Source organism: Felis catus, chromosome D2 (assembly GCF_018350175.1).
Source record: "Felis catus isolate Fca126 chromosome D2, F.catus_Fca126_mat1.0, whole genome shotgun sequence".
Taxonomy (NCBI): Eukaryota; Metazoa; Chordata; class Mammalia; order Carnivora; family Felidae; genus Felis; species Felis catus.
The window spans coordinates 34,849,837-34,875,954 of NC_058378.1; the positions used below are offsets into that span (position 1 = coordinate 34,849,837).

The 26,118-nt window shown below is 35.7% G+C and overlaps 1 protein-coding gene across 5 annotated transcripts in view; it reads left to right on the plus strand.

The window, feature by feature from the left end:
* The window catches only part of ADK (adenosine kinase), a 523,245-nt gene that overhangs the window by 209,117 nt on the left and 288,010 nt on the right, over positions 1-26,118 (plus strand). The window lies entirely within an intron of this gene.

Here is a 26,118-nt window from a genome sequence, read left to right on the forward strand (position 1 = left end):
CGTGATACATCACATTAATAAAAGAAAAGATAAGAACCATATGATCCTGTCAGTCGATGCAGAAAAAGCATTTGACAAAATTCAGCATAAGCTCACCAAACTCCACACCGGAAAAACAAATAATCCAGTGAAGAAATGGGCAGAAAACATGAACAGACACTTCTCTGAAGAAGACATCTGGATGACCAACAGGCACACGAACAGATGCTCAATGTCACTCTTCATCAGGGAAATACAAAACAAAACTACACTCAGATATCACCTCACACTAGTCAGAGTGGCCAAAATGAACAAACCAGGAGACTATAGATGCTGGAGAGGATGTGGAGAAACAGGAACCCTCTTGCACTGTTGGTGGGAATGCAAACTGGTGCAGCCGCTCTGGAAAACATGTGGAGGTTCCTCAAAAAATTAAAAATAGACCTACCCTATGACCCAGCAATAGCACTGCTAGGAATTTACCCAAGGGATACAGGAGTACTGATGCATAGGGGCACTTGTACCCCAATGTTTATAGCAGCACTCTCAACAATAGCCAAATTATGGAAAGAGCCTAAATGTCCAACAATGGATGAATGGATAAAGAAATATAAAGAAATTGTGGTTATATACACAATGGAGTACTATGTGGCAATGAGAAAGAATGAAATATGGCCCTTTCTAGCAACGTGGACCGAACTGGAGAGTGTTATGCTAAGTGAAATAAGCCATACAGGGAAAGACAGATAACCATATGTTTTCACTCTTATGTGGATCCTGAGAAACTTAACAGAACCCATGGGGGAGGGGAAGGAAAAAAAAAAAAGAGAGGTTAGAGTGGGAGAGAGCCAAAGCATAAGAGACTCTTAAAAAATGAGAACAAACCGAGAGCTGATGGGGGTGGGAGGGAGGGGAGGGTGGGTGATGGGTATTGAAGAGGGCATCTTTTGGGATGATCACTGGGTGTTGTATGGAAACCAATTTGACAATAAATTTCATATATTTAAAAAAATAAAAGAAAGCCCTTCATTATTAACATAGGTTTCAAAGTGATGTATAGAACGATTGATTTAACATTAACATTTGTGTCTAATAAAAACCTATTGTGCATTTACTTCAGATTTATATATATACATAGAATATAAAATAGTTTATTTAAAAGCATATGAATTACTTCTTTATTAACATAATTTTATATTAAAAACCCCTTCACACTCACTTAAATGTATATATAATTTGTGTTATATATTTTTCATAGTAGGAGACAAAAAACAGACTAAACCTTCTATTCTCAGACTTAGGAATTCTTTATCCTATGTTTGACTACATGAGGAAGATGACGGTATTTTTGTTTTGCATAAGCAATCATCAGCAAACACATTACAGATATATCAACAGATACTTATGACATCTCTACAGATTCATTCATAAATATAGCCACGTTTCCTGAAGTATAGCTAGAACTGTCTAACGTGGTTAATTATGAAAAAATTTAGCAACATACATAAAGATTGACTAGTTACTTATGATATTTTGAATCATAGTTATTCTAAATTGCATATCATGCCAGAAGAAATCCAGATGATAACGGAATAAGTGGTTGGTACAGACTTGCATAAAATCATGCTGTTCATACAGAGGCAAAGTAACGTGGTTTTCCAGACTGAGTTGGGCCCTCAACCTTTTTTTTCAATTCTTTTTACTTTCAGTCATCTTTCTCATTTCCTTCAGAACTTGCTTGAATGACTTATTCCTGTCCTCAAATTGCTGCCCAATTTCCTATCCTTTTATCAGGAGGCAACTTCTCATCTTCTACTAACAATTATTTTAGCCATTAAGAAATGTTCTCAATGTCTGAACCCTCTGTTCTTTAAATGCAGTTAGTTTTTAATCTTTGTACTAAATATCCAGTACCTTTTGAAATTTTTCGTATAGAACATTTCGCTTTGCAGTTTGTCATACCCTAATATGTAATTATAGAAAGGGTGTAATTTCCTTTGTCGATTAACTAATAACTGTTATTGGTTAATGCTGAAGTAATGATGAAAACAAGTTTCTCTGTAGTTGTTCTCTTTTTAAAAAATACCACTCACTTTCTTGTTAGTACTTTACAAACATTTACCAAGTTAATGTGTCAGTTGTAAAACAGACATAAAATAGTTTCTGAAAAAAAGAAAAAGAAGACAATGTTAAATGAAAGTTTTTGGCAGTCAAACTTTTTCTTTGAGAGTAAAGGGATACTAGATTACAATCAACATTTTTAGATATTTCATATGTAGAGAACCAAAGAAATTTAAAAAGTTGATATAAATATCAATGTGCTATGAAACTTCACACTTTATATGTTCACGCCCCCAAGTTCGAGTGTTTTAAGAAACATGAAGCCTCTCCAAATTAGTTTATGTATTGCTTTTCTGATTATGCTTTATAGATTTTTAAAAATAATAACTCTGCAACAAAGGCAAGGAGAATTTGCTTTGAAAGAGTGAAAACTGCAAATGCATTTTGTACTCTGACACTGTTTATTATATCTAGCTGGTGAGCTGTAATCATTGTTGTACTAGGCATTCAGAAAATGTAAGCCAATAGGTACAGCGATGGCTCTTTGTAAATATGAAGACTTAAACATTAGTTGAAATCTAAAATAGTTATCAACAGATGCTTTAAAAATTTGCCTATAGCCTTTAAAGCTGGTGTTTACAGAATTTTTTCTTTACATTTATTTGTTTTTGAGAGACAGAACAAAAGCGGGGAGTAGCAGAGAGAGACACACACACACAGAATCCAAAGCAGGCTCCGGGCTCTGAGCTGTCAGCACAGAGCCCGACATGGGGCTCGAACCCACGAACCGTGAAATCATGACCTGAGCCGAAATCGGATGCTTACCCGACTGAGCCACTCAGGCACCTCATAAAGCTGGTTCATGGATAATGAGTTGGAACGAATATCTGTTTATGGACCTATAGAAGGTCCATACATCCACTAAAATTATAATTTTTATTTTATTTTTTATTTTCAATAGAGAGCGCACAAGCGAGAGAGAGGAGCAGAGGAAGAGAGAGAGAATCTTTTTTTTTTCTAAGTTTATTTATTTTTGAGAGAGAGAGCATGTGACAGAGAGAGAAGGAGACAGAATCCCAAGCAGGCTCCACACTGACTTCAGCTCAGGCTGGTAAATCCTCAGCCTGATAGCATCTATGAAGAACCAGTTTTAACATTATATTTGTTGTTGAAAGACTGAATGCTTTCCCACTAAGATTAGGAACAATACAAGAATGTGTGCTTTCATCACTTCTATTTAACATTGTAGTGGAGGTTGTAGCCAGAGTCATTAGGCAATAAAAAGAAAAGCATCTAGATTAGGAAAGCAGAAGTAAATCTGTCATTATTCATCAATGATATGATCATGTATGTGCATTACCCTATAGAATCTACAAAAAGGTCCTAGAGGTAATAATTGAGTTACGCACATTTATAGGATTGAAGATCAGTGTTTTCAATTGAGTATATTTTTCTCTGGCAATAAAAAATTTGAAATTTAACAAAAAGCAGTGTTTACCATAACATCAATAATATAAAATAGGGACAAATCTGGCAAAAAAAAATGTATAAGACTTGTATTCTTAAAACTATAAAACTTTACTTAATGAAATTAAGTGGACAGATTTCTGAGATATGTCACCAGTAGAAGGATCCAAAAAGAAAAAAATTGATTAATTGTACATTGGGTATATACCTGGCTTAAAACTTATATTATTTTGTATCTTAAATTTGTACAAATAATTTTGCATCATCTAAACGTCTGTAAAGCTATTACAACAAATCTACAAATAGAAAAACTAAAAGAACTTGAGACTACATAACACTAAATGAGTTGTCTAAAATCAACTCAAATTTTTAATCACAAAATGATCTCTAAAAATGACTGAACATCACGGAACAAAAATTATGAGTGTGGTATAGATTATTAGATATCAGTTAACATTATTTCGTTGAAAACCAGAACTAGCTTAAGTATTCATAGGCTTGACCAATTTGCTTACTTGTTGACTATATTTGCCTACCACAATGTTTGGATTAGCACTCCAAAATCTGAGCAACATCTTTTGAACTATATTCTACAATTTCTTGTGATAAATAATCAGTCCAGTAGATCATGGTTACAAGTGAGTATGGGTTATGTGTGTTTAGGGTAGAAAATATTTAAGAATTATTTATTAAGAATCTTTTATTAATATTTATAAAAGTCATGTAGAGTAATTTTGAGGTATTACTAAATATTCTTGTAATTTTTATTGGCGAGCTGAGTTAAACTGTTAGTTTCAGGGTAGCATTACTGATCATCTAGTACATTTTTAATCATAATGTTTCCTTTTCAAATAATATATGATGATAAATAATAAATTCACAGTGAAATGTATGTATTAGCAGTTGCAAATTTGGGGGTTGGAAAAAAAAGTAAAAACAACCATGTTTACATATTGGAAAAATTATAATCTAAAGGTTGATGCCCTCCCACACCAAAAGATAAAGTCAGTTCCCCTCAACTTTCTGAAATTCCTTAGATTTCTAACGTATGTATTTTGAAAGGATGTATATTTATTTTTTACTCATATTCAGGAAATACTGGGAGGTTTAGCCATAATACTAGCCTATCCATTGGTAATCAATGTATGAAAGAGATTGTTTTTTTGCAAGAGAGAATTTATACATTCAATTATATGTTTTAATTATGTACACATCTTGGCTATCAGGGAATTTCTATTGTGTAGCAATTATTTCCTAGAAATGAGTAGTTATCCTGGAATTGAAATATTCCATTTTTTTTAAGTTTATGTATTTTGAAAGAGAGAGTCAGAGAGAGAGAGCACAAGTGGGGAAGGGACAGAGAGAAAGGGGATTCCAAGCAGGCTCCACGCTGTCAGTACAGAGCCTGATGCAGGGCTCTATCCCACAAATTGTGAGATCATGACCTGAGCCAAAATCAAGAGCTTGACCAACTGAGCCACCCAGGCATCCCTGAAATATTCTAGTTTTTTGTCTGTCTTACAAAGTAGTAGTTTCTCTCAATAATAGACTTTTTGTGTCTCTGGGTTTTTTTTTTCCAATGTTACTTATTTTTGAGAGAGAGAGAGAGAGACAGAGTGTGAGCAGGGGAGGAGCAGAGAGAGAGAGAGGGAGACATAGAATCAGAAGCAGGCTTCAGGATCTGAGCTGTCAGCACAGAGCCCAATGCGGGGTTCAAAACCATGAAGCAGGAGACCATGACCTGAGCTGAAGTTGGATGCTTAACTGAGTGAACCACACAGGCTCCCTTTTGTGTGTCTATTAATAACTTGTAACTTTTGAGGTGCTTGGGTGGCTCAGTCAGTTAGGCTTCTGACTTCAGCTCAGGTCATGATCTTATGGTTCATGGATTCAAGCCCCACGTCAGGCTCTGTGCTGACAGCTCAGAGCCTGGAGCCTGCTTCAGATTCTGTGTGTGTGTCTCTCTCTGCCCCTTCCCCGCTTGCACTCTGTCTCTCTCAAAAATAAATAAACATTAAAAAAATAAAAATAACTTCTAGCTTTTGATACCAGTTGACTCCTGGAGGTCCATATATTGTTTACAGCTCTAAAAGTGAACCAAATGAGGGGCTTCTGGGTGGCTCAGTCGGTTAAGCTTCAAATCTTGATTTTCTCATAATAAGTCAACTTAAAAAAAAGTGAACCTACAAACAGTGGACAATGAACAAAACTAAAAGGCAACTGATGGAATGGGAAAGATATTTGCAAATGACGTATTGGATACAGGGCTAGTATCCAAAATCTATGAAGAACTTATTGAACTCAACACCCGAAAAAACACAGTGAAGAAATGGGCAGAGTTCCTAAATACACATTTTCCAAAGAAGACATCCTGATCTCCAACAGACACATGAAAAGATGCTCAATGTCATTCTTCATCAGGGAAATACAAATCAAAGCCACACTGAGATACCACCTCACACCAGTCAGAGTTGCTAAAATGAACAAATCAGGAAACTACAGATGCTGGCAAGGATGTGGAGAAACGGGAACCCTCTTGCATTGCTGGTGGGAATGCAGACTGGTGCAGCCTCCCAGGAAAACAGTGTGAACGTTCCTCAAAAAATTCAAAATAGAGCAACCCTATGACCCAGCAATAGCACTACTAGGAATTTACCCAAGGGATACAGGAGTGCTGATGCATAGGGGCACTTGTGCCAAGTTTATAACAGAGCTTTCAACAATAGCCAAATTATGGCAAGAGCCCAGATGTTCATCAACTGACGAATGGATAAAGAAGACATGGTTTATGTATTCAATGGAATACTACTTGGCAATGAGAAAGAATGAAATCATGCCATTTGCAGCAACGTGAATGGAACTGGAAGGTATTATGCTAAGTGAAATAAGTCAGTCAGAGAAAGACAGATATCTTGTTTTCACTCATATGTGGTTCTTGAGAAACGTAACATAAGATCATAGGGGGAGGGGAAAGGGGAAAAATTTTACATGGGGGGGGGGGAGAGGCAAACCATAAGAGACTCTTAAATAGTGAGAACAAAATGAGGGTTGATAGGGGGTAGGGGAGAGGGGGAGTGGGTGATGAGCATTGAGGAGGGCAGTTGTTGGGATGAGCACTGGGTGTTGTATGGAAACCAATCTGACAATAAATCATAATAAATAAGTAAATAAATAAGTCAAACTTAAAGGATAAAAATAATCTTTATTTCCCATATCATCTTACCCTACTCTCAGAAAAAGACTTCATATCCTAATCTATAAATATAGTAGAAATCATTAGGTTTCAACTTCTTCACCTTCCCTTCCCATTATCTTCAAACTTGTTTATATACTTTTGTCTTTTTAACTCTCTTCTGTTGTCTTTTTCATTCTCTAGAACCTCAAACTGTTATCCTCTTATCTCCCATTTCCTGGAATTTTTTATAGTTTTAGATTTCACATTTAGATTTTGATCCATCTTGAGCTATTTTCATTTATATTATGAAGAATGGGTTGAATATTTTTTTTTTTTGTATATGACTATCCAGTAATTCTAGCATCATCTGTTGGAAAAGTGATTCTTTCTCCAGTGAATTAGTTTTGTTCCTTTGTCAAATTTAGTTGTCATCGATTTAAGGGTCCAGAAATTCATCCATTCATGGTCAGTTGATTTTTGACAAGGATATCAAGACAGTTCAATAAGGGAAAAAATGGGCTTTTCAACAAATGATACTGAGAAAACAAGGTATTTGCATACAAAAGAGGTGAGTTATACCTCTCTCACCATATACAAAAATTTTGGTGAGAATGTAAAAAATTGTGCTGGTAGGATTTAAAATAGTGCAACTGCTTTGGGATATAGTCTGGCAATTCTTCAAAAGGCTAAATAAAGATACAGTTACTATAAGACTCAGTAATTCTGGTATATACCCAAGAGAAATGAAACATGTGTACATAAAATCTTACACATGAATGTCAATAGCATTATTTGTCATGATAGCAAAAAAGTAGAAACAACCCAAATGCCCATTAACTGATGAATGGATAAATAGAATGTCAAGTATCTATCTGATAGAATAGTGGCTGTAAAAGAAATGAAGCCCTGATTCATGCCACAATATGGATGAACCCTGAAAACATTATACTAAGTGAAAGAAGCCATTCATAAAAGTTCACATATTTTATGATTACATCTCTGTGAAATGTCCTGAATATGCATATTTTATGCATATACTGACAAAAAATACATTAGTGGTTGCCCAGGGCTTCTGGGGACAGGGGTTTGGGTGTGATGACTAAATGATAAGGGGTTCTTTTGAGAGTGTTGAAAATATTCTGAAATTAATTTAGTGATGCTTGAACAACTTTGAATATACTAAACGCCGTTGACTTGTATGCTTTACATATGAAATATGTTGTATGTGGACTGTATCTCAACAAATCTGTATGTTGAAAAAAATCTTTTAGTCTATATTTAACTCTTTTGTCCATACATAACTTTTGCTGTGATGCCTTGGTCATTTGCAAAGTTTTTGTCTATTATGCAGATCTTACAAATGTTGTAAAATGTCTCATTTGTCAATATCACTACCAATCTCAAGAAAATGGTCTTTTATGTATTGGGAATTGGTGTATGTGAGTTTTCCACAATTATAATTTTTAGTTGAAAGCTCAAATTTTATTATTAGCAGTATTCCTGACAGTTATTTTTTTTAAGTGACAGTCTTGCTTTTTTTCATTTTCAAGAAAATGTCTGCCAAATACCCAAGTCTGAATAACTATCATTTGCCTGTCAATCATTGTTTCAAATAAAGAGTTTTTTTTTTTATAAAAAGAGCAGTTCATGTAGAAAGTCAACTGCACAAGTGCTTTTCCTCAAGAAATCATTGTACTTCGTTCATACTAACCATTTCCATACATAGAGAATTAAAAAGATGAGTATTTAAGGGTCATTGTTTAATAAAATTTAGTGATTTTTTTTCTGTTCCTCAAAAAAATTCTTAAAATCAATTGGTATCTTTTTAATATGAACACAGGGTTGTGATAAACTCAGTGACTACTAGTACAAGTTGGTTCTATTGCCATTTTTTGTTCTTAGGTACCAGCAGTTTCATACACCATTGAATTTGTGGTATAAAAGCAAATGTCAACATTGTAAAAATGCAAATAACATCTCAATATTGTGAAAATTTACAAAAATTTAAATTAAAAAAGTTGACTTTGTGGATACCCTGACAAGTTCTCAGGGCTACCAGGGGTCTGCTGACCCTTTTTTGGTAGCTGGTTCTCAATGATTTTTCTCCATTCCTGACCTCTTTCTGGAACTACAAACCTAATTTGCAATAATCCAGTAGGTATCTCTACACTAATATACTTTTAATTCTATATGTTCAAACTTTATTCACAGCTCTCTGGCTTTTAACATTGCACTTGCTCCTTTGTTCTTATATTTTCTTTTCCTGTTAATGACATAACCATCCATCAGTCATCCAGTGAGAGACATTATAGTCATACTCAATCTATATTCTTCCACACCTCCCACATTTAGTCAGTCCCAAGTCTTTTCCATTTTGCCTCTAAAAAATGTTTCTTACATCTTTTCCTTCTTTCCTTATAATTCTTAAAGTTGAAATCTTTGTTTCTTTTCCCGATACCGTATGACTTGTTAATTGGTCTTCCTATGTCCTGCTCTGGTCTCCTCTTGTTTGTCTACAACAGTGAAATGTCTTAGTTTTTACCCTGTTTGCAAGCTAACAAATTAGTCTTCCACAGTTTCATAGATGTTGACAGAAGACAAGAGCCTACTGTGTCAGAGACAAATGAATTTTTCTCAAGGCACAGCAGGCAGCATGAGTTTCAGATTCCCATTGGTTCTGCTTGTCTCCCCAGTCACTCAGGGGCAGTGTGGAGACTGACCCAGGTGGAAGCTGTATTCACCGTTTATATCACAGTTGAGTAATCTTGAATTTAGGAAACCCCAATCTTTAAAGGTGCTTTTTGGAAACTTGCCCTACCTTTACCCTGTGACAAAGTCACTATCTTTATCTCTTAAGGCTGTTTGCTATTTAAAAAAAAAAAAAAAAAAAAGCAAAATTTGATAAAGACCTATAGAGACATGATAGACCCGTGGAGAATGTCTCCCAGCATTTTTTTGGTTAGTTCTCTGAACACTGTTACAAAAATTATCTACCTGAAATACATTTTTATTATGTAACTCTGATCCCAGCCTGCTTTTCAGTGTTATGGGTAACTAGTCTATCATAAAATATGCTATTAATGCACCCTGTGTTTTACTAATTCCCTGAGTAAGCTTTGAACATAGTATCCCTCTTTTTTTACACATATTTTTTTCTACGTGTAATTTACTTTTCTTTTACTTGTTCTCAGTCTGGTCAGATCTTCAACCTTCAGCAACCAGCTTGTTATTTTCTCTTTGACGTTTTCATTACTCTCAAACTTCTTGGTGCTCACAGAATATTTTGTGCATGTCTCTCTTGTAATGCTTATTGTATTTTAATTGTTTCCATGCTGCCTCTTCCAATAGACTGTGAACTCCTCAAGGTCTTATTTGAGCTTGTATTCCCTCATAGAGTACTTTAGATATAATAAGAGCTTAATAGAAGTTTATTGGATAATAAGTATGTAATTCCATGGTGTGTGCCCAGTAACATTTTTATTCTGATGATGTTATAATTGAGCTACTGATACGATTCTCCTTGAATTCTTCACATGTAAATCTTTTTCCTAAAAGAACTCTATACATTTTAATTGTCTGATGTTACGTGTAATTATCTGATATTACCGTGCAAAAAAAAACATATGAGTATTGTCCATTGCTTTTTGTTTTATTGTAAGAATAGATATAGGCAGGCTGAAGTGTGGGCCCACCAGAGATATTGTCCTTTGATTCATCTGTCCTCACAAATTAACACTTGGCATTATGTTTATTACCACTTATTTACTCTTGGTGGCCAGGCAGGCTCAAAACTAGTCTCTTAGATTCAATCAGGACAGGACAGAATGGCATAGACACCTTAGCAGTTAGATGAGAAAGGCAAAGGGAGCTTCTTGAGAGACCTATGGCATCCTCACTCTGAACGGGAGGAAAAAAACGTCAACAAATCCTTAATACACATTTGAAAGCCAGTGACTTGGCTTTTGTATTTGTAAAATGCTGCAGTTTTTCTCTGTATAGCTCTTTCTCGGTATTTTAAATGCTTTTATTCTTTACCTAAATTAAAGGAGTATGTATATTATTCCTGTGTCTATGGTCTTTACTTTCCCAAGCACTGCCATCCTTGTGACAAACTTCTGGATCTTTTTCTTAATGATTTCTCAGAGTGTTCCATACATTAAGGATACTGACCTCTTCCTTTGCTCCCCATACTCCCTGCCACATACACAACCTTCTTTTTCCTGAGCAGTGATCTTAAGTTTATATCTAGTCATAGCTGACAGTATTTTCCTTTATACTATTTGGCACACATTTCTGTTTTTTTACATTTTTGTTTAACAGGTGACGGGGAAGGATTCCCCCCCCCCCCTCCAAATGACTGTATACTTATCCTAGCTCGATGTATTAAATAATTTGCTCTTTTACCATCTCTTTGAAATGTTATTTGTATCCTATACTGTATTGCCATAGGTAATTGCCATTGGGTCTGTGTTTGAATTCTGTCTTTTCTCATTGTTTTCTTTCTCTGTCAGTACTAAATTCTTTTAATTATAGTTGCCAAATAATACATTTTATTTTTATTTATTTTTTTAGCACAGCAGGGATTTATTATGCATGAACCAATTCCATCTTTTCAAATAATACATTTTAATACCTGGTAGTAAATTCTTCCCTGCTCTCTCTACTATCTTTTTTTTTTTTTTTTTTTTTTTTGTAAAGTAAACTCTACACCCAATGTGGGGCTTGAACTCCCAACCTCAAGATCAAGACTCACATGTTCTACTGACTGAGCCAGCCAGGTGCCCCTCCAATAGAATTTTTAGTTATTCTTTCCAGAATGTACTTTCTTATTATCCCCTCAGGTGAATTTAAGGATCATATTGATGTTTTCAAAATATCACATTGGAATTTATAGGTTCAATGGAGAGAAATAACATTTTTATAATAAACTTTTTAGAGTAAATGTTTGTCTTTTTTTTGTACTACATCAAGATTTTCATGTTAATTTCCTACTTTGTCTATATATATAATACATATATATTATATATAATCTTCCTCTATGTATATATTACTTTGTATTATAGAAAATTTCAAACCTACTCAGTAGTAGAATAGTATAATGAACGCCATGTACCCATTATGTAGCTTCAATAAGTATCAGCATTTGGCCAAACTTATTTTTTCTCATATGAGGTAAATCCCAGTTATCATTTCATCTATAAGGTTTCGGATTGCCTTTCCAAAAATGACACTTTAAAGAAACCATTTTACCTTAAAATGTTAACTTCTTAATGTTATTTAATACTCATTTCAGATTCAAATTTTCATAATTGTTTCAAAAATATACATTTGTGATTGGTTTATTTGAATCAGGATCTAAATAAGATTTCAAACATTGCATTTATACTTGTGTAATTCAGTTAGTAATCCTGCTTCCCCCATAAAAAAAAGTTTTTTTAATGTTTATTCTTGAGATAGAGAGAGAGACAGAGCATGAGCAGGGGACGGGCAGAGAGAGAGGGAGACACAGAACTTGAAGTGGACTCCAGGCTCCGCACTGTCAGCAGAGTCCCAACGCGGGGATTGAACCCAGAAACTGGTATCATGACTTGAGCCAAAGTCAGATGCTTAACCAACTGAGCGACCCAGGTGCCCCTTTTTCAAATTTTTTAAAGAGAAACTGGGTTATTTGTAAAATATCTCACTCTTTGGATTGCATCAGTTGTTTCATGTTTAGTATTTGCTTATAGTTAGAGTTGCAGGTTTGTTTAGATGCACCTTTGTTTCTTTAGGCAAAAATCTTAAAACTTGTACTCTATTATTTTTATTATATCTCATTTGTAACACATCACATCTTTTTGTTCTGCTTTTAGTGATAGTACTATTGATCAGTGGGTTCAGTGTGGTTTCCAATAGGTCATTAATGGTATGTGAGAAGGTTCTCAAATATACATTTTAGTAACTAAACATCTTACTAAACTCTCTTCGCTATTTCTAATAATTTTTTAGTGGATCCTAGTCAGGGGTTATTATAGAATAGGGGTTTAAACTTGGGCTGTGTTTGTAAAATGTCTGGATTCAGTCCTCGGAAGGTTATTTACACTTTCTGTGCCTGTTTCTTCATCTGTAAAAGGGAGGTTATAAGTTTACTTACCTCATATGGTTTATAATGAAGAGTGGGTTTGTTTTCCATAATATACAGAAATTAAGTGGTTTGTAAATTTTCCTTTTCTTTTGCAGATTGTGACATTACCCTTTACCTTTTCAGTGTTTTTATTGCTTTATTTAATTTTATGATATAATCATAGTGGTTATAAGCCTTAAATAATTGCAGTGATAACATGCATCCTTCAATAATATTAATTGGTGATGTTTTTGGAAGCATTATTTTATTCTTTATTCTTGTTTTAAATATGCTGTTGATCTCTCTTTTGCTATCTCTTGATTTGTTATTAAGATCCAGTTCATCAAATCCTATTGAGTATCTACTGGGAATGCATTGGTGAGCAAAACATGAAAATTGCTGCCTTCATGGAGCTTATGTTCTAGTGGAAGGGAGAAATATAATGTATGTAATATATAAAGAAATTAGAAGGTGATAATGAATAGGGATAAAAAGTAGAATGTGGTATTGGGAATGTTGGAACAAGAGAAGCATTTTACAATATTAAATGGGGTGTGTGGGAACAGTTTCCTTTAGAAGATGAGATTTGACTATAGACTTTCAAGATGAGGGAAGAGCCATCTGGCTAGCTAGGGATATCCAGTCTATTAGAGATGTCAGCAGTTGCTAAGGGAGAGCATGCTTGGCATGTTTCAAAATCCTCAAGGAATTGAGTTTGTTTGGAGCAAATATGACAAGTGCAGGGAGTTGAGCTTAAAGAGGCAGCAGGAGATAAAGGAGAGTGACTTGATCCTATAGGGCCTCATAGACTAAGAATTTTTGCTTTTTTTTTAAGTTTGTTTATTTTGAGAGAGAGAGAGAGCACAAGCAGGGAGGGCAGAGAGAGAAGGAGCAAGAGAGAATCCCAAGCAGGTTCCACAATCTGCACTGAGCCCAATGTAGGGCTTGATCTCACAACCATGAAATCATGACCTGAGCCAAAATCAAGAGTCAGACGCTTAACCGACTGAACCACCCAGGAACCTCATTTTTGCTTCTTAATGGGTGATATGGAGGGTATGGCAGGATTTGAGCAAAGAAATGGCATTCGCTGACATTTTAAAAGGAAAATGTCAAGGATGGAAGCAAGGAGATTAGGAAACTATTGAAACAATCCAGACAGGAGACTGTGATAACTTAGATGGTTGGTAGCAGTAGAATTAATGAAAAGTGGTTGGAAAAAAAGTAGTTAAAAACTGGAAATAATACAAGGATAGAACCAATAACCTTTTTAAAAGGACTGGATGTGGGATGTGAATAATACCTTTCCTTTACTTTTATATGTAATATAAAATCCTTCTGTATATAGTAGCAAAAGTGATCCTTAAATTAAAAATTTCGCTTTTTTGTTTAAAACCCTTCAATGACATCCTGTTGCACCCTGAATAAAATTTATTCTCCTCCCCATAGCCAATAAGGTGTGCATGATCTAAGCCTGCATATTTTTCCAAACTTAGCTACTCTCCATCTCCCTCACTGAGCTTTAGCCACACTGCTTTTCAATTTTTTGAATATGCCAACCTCTTTCTTGCCTCAGAAGATTTTGCACTTGGTATTTCTGTTTGAAAAATTCTTCAGCCCCTAAGCTCACTTTATCTGATTAACTCATTTGCATATTTTATGTCTCAATTTAAATGTCCTTAGACAGGTCTATTTAAAGTAGATACCTTCCCTTCTCTCTCTCACCCATTGTACTTCTCAGCCATTTGTTTTTTCCTTCATAGCATTTCTTACAATTATTTTTCAGTTTAATGTTTTTGTTTCACGTTTTGCTTTGTGTGGAATCTCCATGAGACAGGGACATGTCTGACTTGTTTAATTTTGTGTTCTAGTGTCCGAATGGTGCCTGGCCCATAGACCCATTCAAAATAGCTTTAGATCTATTGACTGATGGCATTAATGAACAAATGAGTAAAGAATATATTTACATTATATGCTAGGGTAGCAGTCCTTGACATTACACCTAACATTTCAGTTCAGTCTTGTTATTTTGATATTGTCCATCTTTAATAAGCAATAAGCAATACTGCTTATTGTAAGGTTTCTTTATCACTAGAAGAATGTTTCCTTATTGAAATTCATTTGGTTATTTTCTATGTAAATTCTTGTATTTCAGAAGACAACTCTACTCAGACAGTTATGCTACTTGTCAGGGAGATGTATCAAAGGAAATCTGAAACAGTAGCTTCAAAGATGTCCCCTACCCTCACCCTGTTTTTTCCTTATCTGAAAGTAAGAAAGGGAAAAAGAGAAATCTATGGTGTGAGTTCAGGTTTACTACCATAAGTGTTTAAGAAAGGGCCCTGTTACCATGACAACAAATGCATGAATTTCAAGAGGAAAATTTTCAGCATATGGTACTGACAAAATTGTAGCATTCCTATTCTCTTAGTATAGAATTGCTCTTTGTCAAGTTAAAAAATATATTCTGAAAACCCCTATTAAAATTTTTAAATGTTTCTGATACTGTTTTCAAGTCATGTATTGTGTACTTAAAATTATACCAAAAGAACATACTTTCATAGTTCTGTCATGCAGAAGATTAAGTATATGATGACATTAAAAATTATTTTTTAATCTGTACTAGATCTTTGCTTAAATGATAAATAAAATGGTAAACAGTTTAATGTATTGAGACTTTTTGACAATGGAAAATGACCTGCCACTTTATAGATTCCTTTGCCTTAAATGCTTTCTAACTCCAGTGGAGGAAAGCTGTTAAGCTTTAAGTGCTCTGTCATATTTGCAGGCTTTTATAGTAGAAGAGAACAGCAGTGAGCAATGATGATGGAAAACGATGGCAGGTAGACTTAAAACACCATAAAGCACAGACGATTGTGTGTAATGCCTTGAATTGAATCCTTTTTGAATGAAATGATCAGCCATATGTGCCACCCTTATGGACCCTGTAAGAAGAGGAGAAGAAATGTGCCCTAATGCTAACTGTGCATGAAATTGCAGTGTTAGGAGATATTGACCAGATGTTTCAATCTCAACAAATAGCTTGTTATGTGACTGAGTGAAAATATCTTTGCTGCTTTGATCACATACACCTTGAAGGAAGGGGTAATTTAATAGAGGCTGTCATAGTTCATCATTGTCAATAAACTTTGACTTGACCTTTGCCTTATGTTTTTGATGTTGCTGCTGATAGGTGTTGATGGGCAGATGTTTACTGCCTTGAGGGATTTTGCTTTTTACAACGTGTATGTTAGAAAATAAAGGAAAAGGATTTTTCTCAATTCTCTTTTTTGCTCTTTGGTTGTTAGTTGGCATGCTTCTCTGTGGATTTTGTAGAATTTCTGGGCAAATATATCTCAGTGACATTCTTACTTCTAAAGACCACTGTGCTTTCTCTTTACAGGTTTCTTACTCTCCTCACCTCTCTGTCCCAGTTTTAATTGGCCATGATAAAGTTCTGTTTAGATTTTTTCTTGATGTATATACAATATATTCTTCAGTTCTTTTCATAGCTTAATGTGATGGATCTTTTAGAGGATCACTATAATTTTCTGACTTTTACAATTAAGGACAATAATAATCAGACCTTCTGCAAGGTCATGCAGTTAACTCTTTTTCAACCCCGTTCTATGTCTGAGGTCTGATGACACCCATTCCATGATTTTCTTCTCTTTCCTTTCTTTCCTCATATCTAAAACCATACAGACTTGAGTTTTGCCACTGACCTATCATCTCTGCTTCCTCACCTGTGAATTGGAATAGTATTTACTTCATGTGTGTTCGTTAAGATTAACTGAGAGATAACTTCGTAAGTAAAGAAGTAGCTTAATGGCAGAAATTAATAAGTACTCACTAATTTAGCTCTTGACTATATTGTTTTTTCTAATTCACCTTTGGCTAACTATAGTTTTTTAAACTAATTTTTGGGTTCTATTTGGTTTCAGTGCAGTTTTTCCCAAGTTGCTGGGGGAAACATTTGAAATATATGCAAGAAATTATAATATGATTTTAGAAATTAATTTTAAGTTATAATAAATATATGGGTGAAAAAAAATGTCCTTTAAACTCCACAACACCTACTCTTACAGTCTCCTTTAATTTGAAGTTGCTTCAGGGTTAAGGGAGGAAAATGTATTCCTGGACCCTTTTAGGGTCCCTGGCTGGGTCTGAAAATTAAACTAATAAAGGATACAGATTTATTTAATATAAGTTTGATGTGACACAGAGCCTTCATTAGGAAATGAAGAACCGAGGAAACACTTTGACCTGAGTGTTTTTATGCTACGCTTGATGAATAATGGGAAATTTTGTAGAAATATGATAGGTCAGAGAGAATGAGGCGAGTGTAGTAAAACTGGGACAAATTTAGCAAGGCCTTTTTGTTGAGAATCTTCTGGTATCTTTGTATTTGGAGATGAGGATGTTCTTTTCCTGCAGGTATAGGGAGAGCATCTCTCACGTGAGGGTTTTATGACTTGTTTCAGGGAAGAAGGGGAGGAAAGTCAGAGTGACCATCCTGCTTCTGCTATTTTTTTAAATTCCTTCAACCAAAGTGCCATAGCTTGGAGTAGTGTGTCCTAAACCCCATCATCATATTGCCATGTACATTTACGACATCATTTCATTATATAAGGGTATTTAGTAATTTCACTTAATGTTGTGGAAGTGCTATATTGAGTTCTGTTTCTAAAGACATTTTCCAGGTTTTTTTTTTAAAGATCTGATTATTCCTTAAGAGATCTCTTTATTCTTATATAAAAGAAAGATATTATTGTGTATAAGCAAGAAATCAAAGGAAAAATACACATGATTTTTAAAATCTTAGGAGAACATAGGTTAGAATGTATACTATCCATTTGTTAGAAATCTTGTTGCTTAAAGGCTTTTGGTGAAAGTCAGATTGAATAAAAACCTGAAGCCTTTTATAACATCATATTGCGGGCACTGTTATTTTTTTATCACCTAGTTTTGAAGACCTTTGGAAATAAATCTAGGCTACTTATTTTTGATTGTTAAATTAAATGAGTAACAGTTTCAGGTAATACATTATTTTAAAAAAATCATAATGTATACAGTATTTTTTATTCTAGATTAATACCTTTGGATTAAATGGTTTTCTTGGTTAATTTGGTACAGTTTTATAAATGTGTTACTCTTCTGCTTAAAAAGAAAAAGACTTCCTCTCTGTAGTTGTGTTTTCCCTGTACCTTCCCCCCCATACCCTCCCTGTTAGCGTGGGTGGCCTCGTCCCTTTTCGGAATCTTATGAAATCTGTGAATCCTTTCCTCTGAAAAATACATCAAAGTTTCCTTACAGTTTCTGGAAGTTCATAGATTACCCCTTCCTCCCACACATGCCTTGACCTGATAGGGGCCCATGAACCTCAGGGAGGCTGCAAATCTCTTTAAAAAGTAAAATTCAAACTCCTTAGTATTCTAAATATTTAACAATTTGTCTTAGAAACAACCGTAACAATAGTGTTATGTCAATATAATAATTTCAATAGTAGTTATTGTAATAATAGTCAAAATTCATTCTGTGCCACATTTGTCAGGCCCTATGCTGAACGTTTAACCTAGATTAATGGTTATATTAGTAATGATATCTCTGTGGAATCTATTAAGTATGCATTTATTATGTGGCTTAGAAAATACTGTATCTTTAGAATACAGATTTAAGGAGATTATATGCATTTTGATTCTAAGATCTTTTTTTTATTCATCTTCATTCATTTTATAAGGTACCCAAATCTTTTTGGAAAACTGAATTTACTTTCAGTTCTCTACTGCCAGCAGTATCTTTTGCTTCTGTCATATTTATTTTTGTAAAAATTAGCTAATCTTCCCCAAGACCTACCACATCCCTTAATTCCTACAAGTTTCAGCCTGGACATAGTTTCTTGTATTTCCCTTAGGAAATCTTTGGCCACTTCCCAAAGTCAAAGTAGGTGCTACTTCCATGTGCTAAGTAGCACCCGTGCACACACTCTCTATCATATTAAATAGTGATATAGTTTTCTTATTGAAGTATAATTGACATAGAATATTATATTAGTTTCAGGTATACAACATACTGATTCAACAATTCTGTATACAGCTCGGTGCTTACCACAAGAAGTGTGATCACCATCTGTCACCATACAGTGTTATATCAATATTATTGCCTCTTTTCCTTTTTCTGTACTTTTCATCTCCATGACTTCTTTATTTTTATACTGGAAATTTGTACTTCTTAATTACTTTTATCCATTTCACTCATCCCTTCACCCTCCTCACCTCTGACAACCACCAGTTCTCTGTATTTAAGAGTTTTGTTTTTTGGAGCACCTGGGTGGCTCAGTCCAGTTGAGCTTCTAACTCTTGGTTTCAGCTCAGGTCATGATCTCATGGTTTGTGAGATCTAGCACCGTGTCAGGCTCTGTGCTGACAGTGTGGAGCCTACTTGGGATTCTCTTTCCTCCGCTTTCTCTTGGTCCCTCCCCTGCTTGCTCTCTTCCTCTCTCTCTCTCAAAATAAATTAATTAATTTAAAAAAAAAAAGAGTTTTGTTTTTTCCATTGTCCATTCATTTGTTTTGCTTTTTAGATTCTACATATAAGTGAAATCATATGGTATTTGTCTTAACCTATCTGACTTACTCACTTAGCATAATACTCTCTGGATCTATTCATGTTACTGCAAATGGCATAATGTCATTTGTTTTATGGCTGATTAATACTCCATTGTGTGTATTTATATCCATTCATCTATTGATGGGCATTTGGGTTACTTCCATATCTTGGCTATTGTAAATAATGCTGCAATAAACCTAGAAGTGCATATATATTTTTTAATAAATCTTTAGGTAAATACCCAGTAGTGGAATTACTGGGTCATATGATATTTCTATTTTCAACATTTTGAAGAACTGCCATACTGGTTTTCACAGTGGTTGCACCAGCTTACATTCCCTTTTCTCCACATCCTTGCATGAGGATTCCCTTTTCTCCACATCCTTGCCAATTCTTCTTGTCTTTTCAATACCAGCCATTCTGACTTGTGTGAGGTGTTACATCATGTGGTTTTGATTTGCATTTCCCTACTTAGTGATGTTGCACATCTTTTTGTGTGTCTGTTGGCCATCTGTGTATGTCTTCCTTGGGAAAATGTCTGTTCAGGTCTTCTGCCCATGTTTTAATTGGATTGTCTGGGTTTTTTTGGTGTTGAGTTGTATAAATTCCTTATATATTTTATATATTTTACATACATCATCAGATGTATCATGTGTAGATATATTCTGCCATTCAGTAGGTTGTTCTTCTTGTTTTGTTGATGGTTTCTTTTGTTGTGCAGAAGCTTTTTATTTTGGCATAGTCCCAAGAGTTTGTTTTTCCTTTTGTTTTTCTTGCCTGAGGAGCCATATCCATAAATATGTTGCTAAGGCCAATGTACAAGAAATTACTGCACTGTAGGGCAGGGCTTGCTCCCTGTACATAGGCTAATAGGCTCAGTTGCAGAAAGTGTGGGTGCAGTGTTGTGTGGGCTTATCTTTTCCCCTCTTCAGGCCAGGAGACACTTTGGAGTGGGGCCTATCCTTGCTGGGGTGTCCTGCAGTGTGTCGTGGGGCAAGAGCCACCCTGGAAGGACTAGCTCCACAGGAGCATGCTGGATTGGGCACCAAGGCTAGTCAGGTAGATGGAGGGTGTTGGCTGTGGCTTCTCTGGGCACCCAGCCATCCAGGCTGAGGGGAGGAGATGAGACATGGTGCCTGGGAGAAACCTTCTGCAGATCCCTATCTCTCAGGCACACATTCTAACATTAGTCAACGTATCTCCTTCAAGGTGCTTTTTAGACTGCTTCTTCTGTGCTGTGTCTTGGGCTGAGTTATTCAATATACTGGCTCTTCAAGGGTGCGGACTCAGTTTCCTATTGCCCTCTAACTTTCCTGGAGTTAAGGCCCACTGATTTTCAAAGCCAGGCGTTATGAGGAGTTGTCTTCCCAGTATAAGTCCCCAGTGCCAGGGGTGCCTGGTGTGAGGTTTGATTCGCTTACCTTTCCGTGTTTGTAATGTCCCTCTCATTTATGGCTAGTCACACAGGAGATTTGATAACCAACATGTCTCTACCTCTCCTGCCCTTTTCGATGTGGCCTTCTCTCTGGTATCCTTAGGATCTTCCTATTCCACCATCTTCCCCCAAACTCCTCAATGATAATGTACTTTTTTGGGTAATTTTTGTGTAACCCTAAACTATAAGCTAGAAGAAGACGGATTATGCCTTCATTCCTTTGTTTATGTGACAGATATTTAAGTATACAGAATGTGGAGGCATTCTTCTGGATGTAGAAATGTAGTCTATAGGCCTTTCAAAGAAGGCAGGGAAACAAATGTGTTGAACAAGAAATTATTATTAAGTGGCATTGATTTTATGATGGGATTGATACACTTTACTGTGACAACATAAAACATGGGCTTACCCAAGAAAGTGAGACTTGTAACCTAAGCTAGAAAGAACAAGAAACAAAATATGAATGGGATGAGAATATGAATGGAGTGGTACTGGAACATTGCATTCCAGAGAGTGAATACCATTACATGAACCTGGAGAGGCAGTTGATGGTTCATTCATAAAATTGTTTATGCTTGAACTCTGTTCAAGAGAAATGGGTAACTATTGAAGGACATTTTTGAAAGATAACTCAAAATGTAGTGAATTGGAGGGAAGCAGTACTGAAGGCACTTATATTTTACCCATGAAACTAATATTAACACTGACTGTTAACTGAAATTAAAATAAAATGTAAAAGAAATAATAAAATAAATATAAACACACACACAAAAGAACTGAAGGCAGGGAGATGAGTTAAGGAGCTTTTGCAAATGGTTGTGAGAGTTGGAGTGGGGAGAAGAATGAGGCATGATTGCTAATGGAAACAGGTTTTCTTTTGGATTGATGAAATGTCCTGGAGTTAGATAGTGGTGGTGGTTGCACAAACTTGTGAATATATAGGAAACAACTGAACTATACTCTTTAAAGTGGTAGCTTTTATGGTATGTGAATGTATTTCAACAACAAAAAAATTTTTAGAGAAGTTTTCACAGTCTAATTGACATTAGATGATGGGCTTGCACTAAGGTGGTGGTAATGGAGATAGAAATAGAAATGTGTAGATTTAGTGGCATAGACATTTGGATATTCAGGTCAGTAATCTGAAGACAGGTCTAAACTAAAAATAGAGGTGAGGAGTCTCAGCATATAGATGGAACTTTAAACCGTGGGGATAGATTAGATCAAATTCAGAAAAAGTGTACGGTGGACAGAGCAGTTAATCCTTGGATCCAGGCCTGCAGAACACCAAGGGTTAGGGAGAAGAAAAGAAGCCTATAAAAGAGATAGAGAAATGCTGCTTTATCCATTATTTACTATAATAATGTCCAACAACTGGTAGGTGATCACAAATATTTATGGAATGAGTTGAATGAAAGTAGACTAAGAGGTTTTTTTGTTTTTTTGTTTTTTTGTTTTATCATTCTCAGTGCCTGCCCTGTTATTACCGTCATCATCAATACTGCTTAACAGGCACTACTGTAGGCAGTTTGCTTACATTATCTTATTCAATTCTCACAATAATTCTGTAAAAAATAAAATCTCTGATAGAGTATGTAATTTACTGTCACACAACTGGATGAATTTATATGTATCTGAGTCTAAAGTTTATGCTTTTTTCTTATGTAGGCCAAAGTTTCCTAAAATCTCTTCTGAGAAATAAATGTTAACAGGTATTTAACAAGAAAAACAACTAAATATTGTGGGGGATAATAGTAGGACTATCATGAATCAATTTTTATTAATAGGACACCTACCAACAAGGGAAATGGAACAGTTTTGTCAGGGAAGGAGTATAACATACTAGTTATTGAGGGAGAATGGGTTCTTTAATAATATTTATGAAAATTTTGGGGCACCTGGGTGCCTTAGTCAGTTAAGTGTCCAACTTCAGCTCAAGTCATGATCTCGCAGTTCGGGAGTTCAAGCCCCACGTCAGGCTCTGTGCTGACAGCTTGGAACCTGGAGCCTGCTTCGGATTCTGTGTCTCTCTGCCCCTAACCCACTTGCATTCTGTCTCTGTGTCTCTCAAAAATAAATAAATATTAAAAAAAAATTTTTAATATTTATGAAAATTTGTGTATCACTGTGTCACTTGGTAGTATGCCAGTCATCTGAGACAGTCAATCCTTTAAGCTCTGTGACATATGCTGTGTTCCTAACCAACTACTTCAATTTTGATTTCCTCATAAACCTTTGCAATCTACTTGTTAACAGTTCCTTCCCAGTTTGACATTTAAATTCTTTTCGTTTCCTGAAATTCCTCATTGGGTTTTCTGATATAAAATTGCTTATCTTTGGCTTGTCCTGCAACTATTTTAGTATCATTATTTGAGTGTCAGTCTTCATTATTCTGTTATGAATTGAATTAAAGTGTATAGCATTATCTTAGACTGACTCTTGAGCATCATTGTCAGTTATATTGTCCTAAATACTGCATTAGGTGGCAAAGAGGAAATTCATTTGGAAGGTGACATTAACAATACTAGAAATCTGTCTGTATGTTGTTAAAGACACTTGATATGAAACTTAATGCATCATTTTTCAGCACCTATTTAAATTCAGTTGTAAATTTTCTCCTCCTGCTTCCTTACCTTAATGAGGCATCATCTCTTATCATCTCATTCCTTTGTTTAAAAACCCTCATGTGCACCCTTTTACCTATAGAATGCTGCCTCAACTTCTTAAAGTGACATTTAATGATCTGGCCTGGATCATCGTTTCTCATTAGTCTTCCCTCCCACATAGCACTCTGTCATTATACTCCTAATAGTCCTTCATTTCTCTTTTTCATTGTTTTTGTTAACACTGTACTCTTGTTTCCCCATCTGTGTGCTAAGGCCTCTTGGGTGCTATAACAAACCCACATTGGGTCCACAAGATATTTTAAATTTTCTAGCAAAACAGTGACATCTATCAGAACATGAACTGCTAGCTTCAGATATTTCTGTTTTAACATCAGATTGCTGCATTTCTTTGGTGGTATCATATGCTTTATAACACTGGGTTTTTGATGGTGAAAAAAACAAAAACAAAACAAAAAAACCTAAGTACTGCACAAGAATCAGTGTGAAACAAGAAATGGGGTTGGTGGCAATCAGTCTGATTCCATGGTTTGAGAATTTTATAGTGCATGACATGTGCTAAATTGTTAGGAAATAAATAACTTACTAAGTTTTTTGGAATGAACTACTTAATAAACAGAATTTCTTTTGCCTTAGGGACACCATGATAAAATTCCTAAGATAGGAAAGGAGGCATGTGGTCTATGCCTCTACTTTCTTTCCAGTTTATAATCATTTTTGAATAATATACCCATTCTTCACAGACTAATTGATTATGTCACCCGATTCTAGATGCCTTTTCTGATCCCCTCATCTACAATTAATCTCCCTCCTGGGTCTTTTCTGTTGACATTCTGCCTTTACTATTGCTTTTAAAATTGAACTCAACTAATTCACATATTTATTTAAAGTTACCAAATAGGGGGGTGCCGGGGTGGCTCAGTCTGTTAAGTGTCCAACTTCGGCTCAGGTCATGATCTCACCATCCGTGAGTTTGAGCCCTGCATCGGGCTCTGTGCTGTCAGTTCCGAGCCTGGAGCTTGCTTCAGATTCTGTCTCCCTCGCTCTCTGCCCCTCCTCCACTCATACTCTGTCTCTGTCTCTCAAAATAAATGAATAAACGTTTTAAAAAAATATTTATTTATTTTTATTTTTGAGACAGAGAGAGACCTAGCATGAACAGGGGAGGGGCAGAGAGCAAGGGAGACACAGAATCGGAGGCAGGCTCCAGGCTCTGAGCCATCAGCCCAGAGCCCGACGCCAGGCTTGAACTCATGGACTGTGAGATCGTGACCTGAGCTGAAGTCGGATGCTTAACCGACTGAGCCACCCAGGCGCCCCCCCAAAAATTTAAAGTTACCAATTAGGGCCATGTCTTTCTTTACTTTTGAGAGAGAGACAGACAGAGACAGAGACAAGAGTGCAAGTGGGGGAGGTGCAGAGAGAGAGGGAGACAAAGAATCTGAAGCAGGCTCCAGGCTCCGAGCTATCAGCACAGAACCCAACCCGGGGCTTGAATCCACAGACTGCAAGACCATGACCTAAGCCAAATTCAGACACTCAACCAACTGAGCCACCCAGGTGCCCCAGGGCCACGGCTTTCTTGATCTCCAGTTAAGTGTACTTACTTAGAGCATAGTGTGAGCCCTTTCATTCTTTGTATAAAAGAGATCTAACTGGGGCGCCTGGGTGGCTCAGTCAGTTGGGCGGCCGACTTGGGCTCAGGTCATGATCTTGCGGTCCGTGAGTTCGAGCCCCGCGTCGGGCTCTGTGCTGACAGCTCAGAGCCTGGAGCCTGTTTCAGATTCTGTGTCTCCCTCTCTCTGACCCTCCCCCGTTCATGCTCTGCCTCTCTCTGTCTCAAAAATAAATAAACGTTAAAAATTAAAAAAAAAGAAAAGATCTAACTATAATAGTATCAATTACTGAACTAAATTGTATGTTTTGTTAGTCTGTTTCTAATTCTTGAAAGATACTTACAAAATCATAGATTATATTATCTACATTTTAGATTTGAAAAAATTGGGATTTAGCAATGTTGGCTTACTTCACACTGACATACCTCCCAACCATTGGCTATTCTTGTTCCCTTTCCTTTACTGCTGATTTATAGAATTAGCTTTTTGTTATCTTTCAGAAATCCTATTGAGGTACTGGTTGGAGTTGCAACAAATCTATGAATCAGTTTGGGGAGAATTGCTATTTTAAGAATATTACGTTTTGTAATCCATGCATATAGTAAAGTTCTCCATTTATATAGGTTTTCTTCCCTCCCTCAGCAAACTTTATGGTGTTTTATGTATAGGTCTTGCACACATTTTCTTAAATTTTGTCCCAGTATTGTTTCATTTTTTGATGCAATTGTAAGTGACAGTGTTTTCCTAACTTTAATTTTCAACTGTTCCTTGATAGTATGTAGAATTACATTAGATTTTTGTATATTGATACTGAAGCCTGAGACCTTGATAAACTCACTTTTTAAATCTAATGCATTTATGTAGATTCTGTGCGATCTCATATATTCCTTAAACATGCACAGATTGGAATTCAGCCAGAGCCTCAAGAGTTAACGACTTTAGCACAGTACTCTGAAACTCTTTTTCACAGTTTCTAATCTCTAGGCTCTCCTTGAACACTTATCTCTGTACCCTCATTTCACTGAGAATACCTTGCTCTGAGAATACCT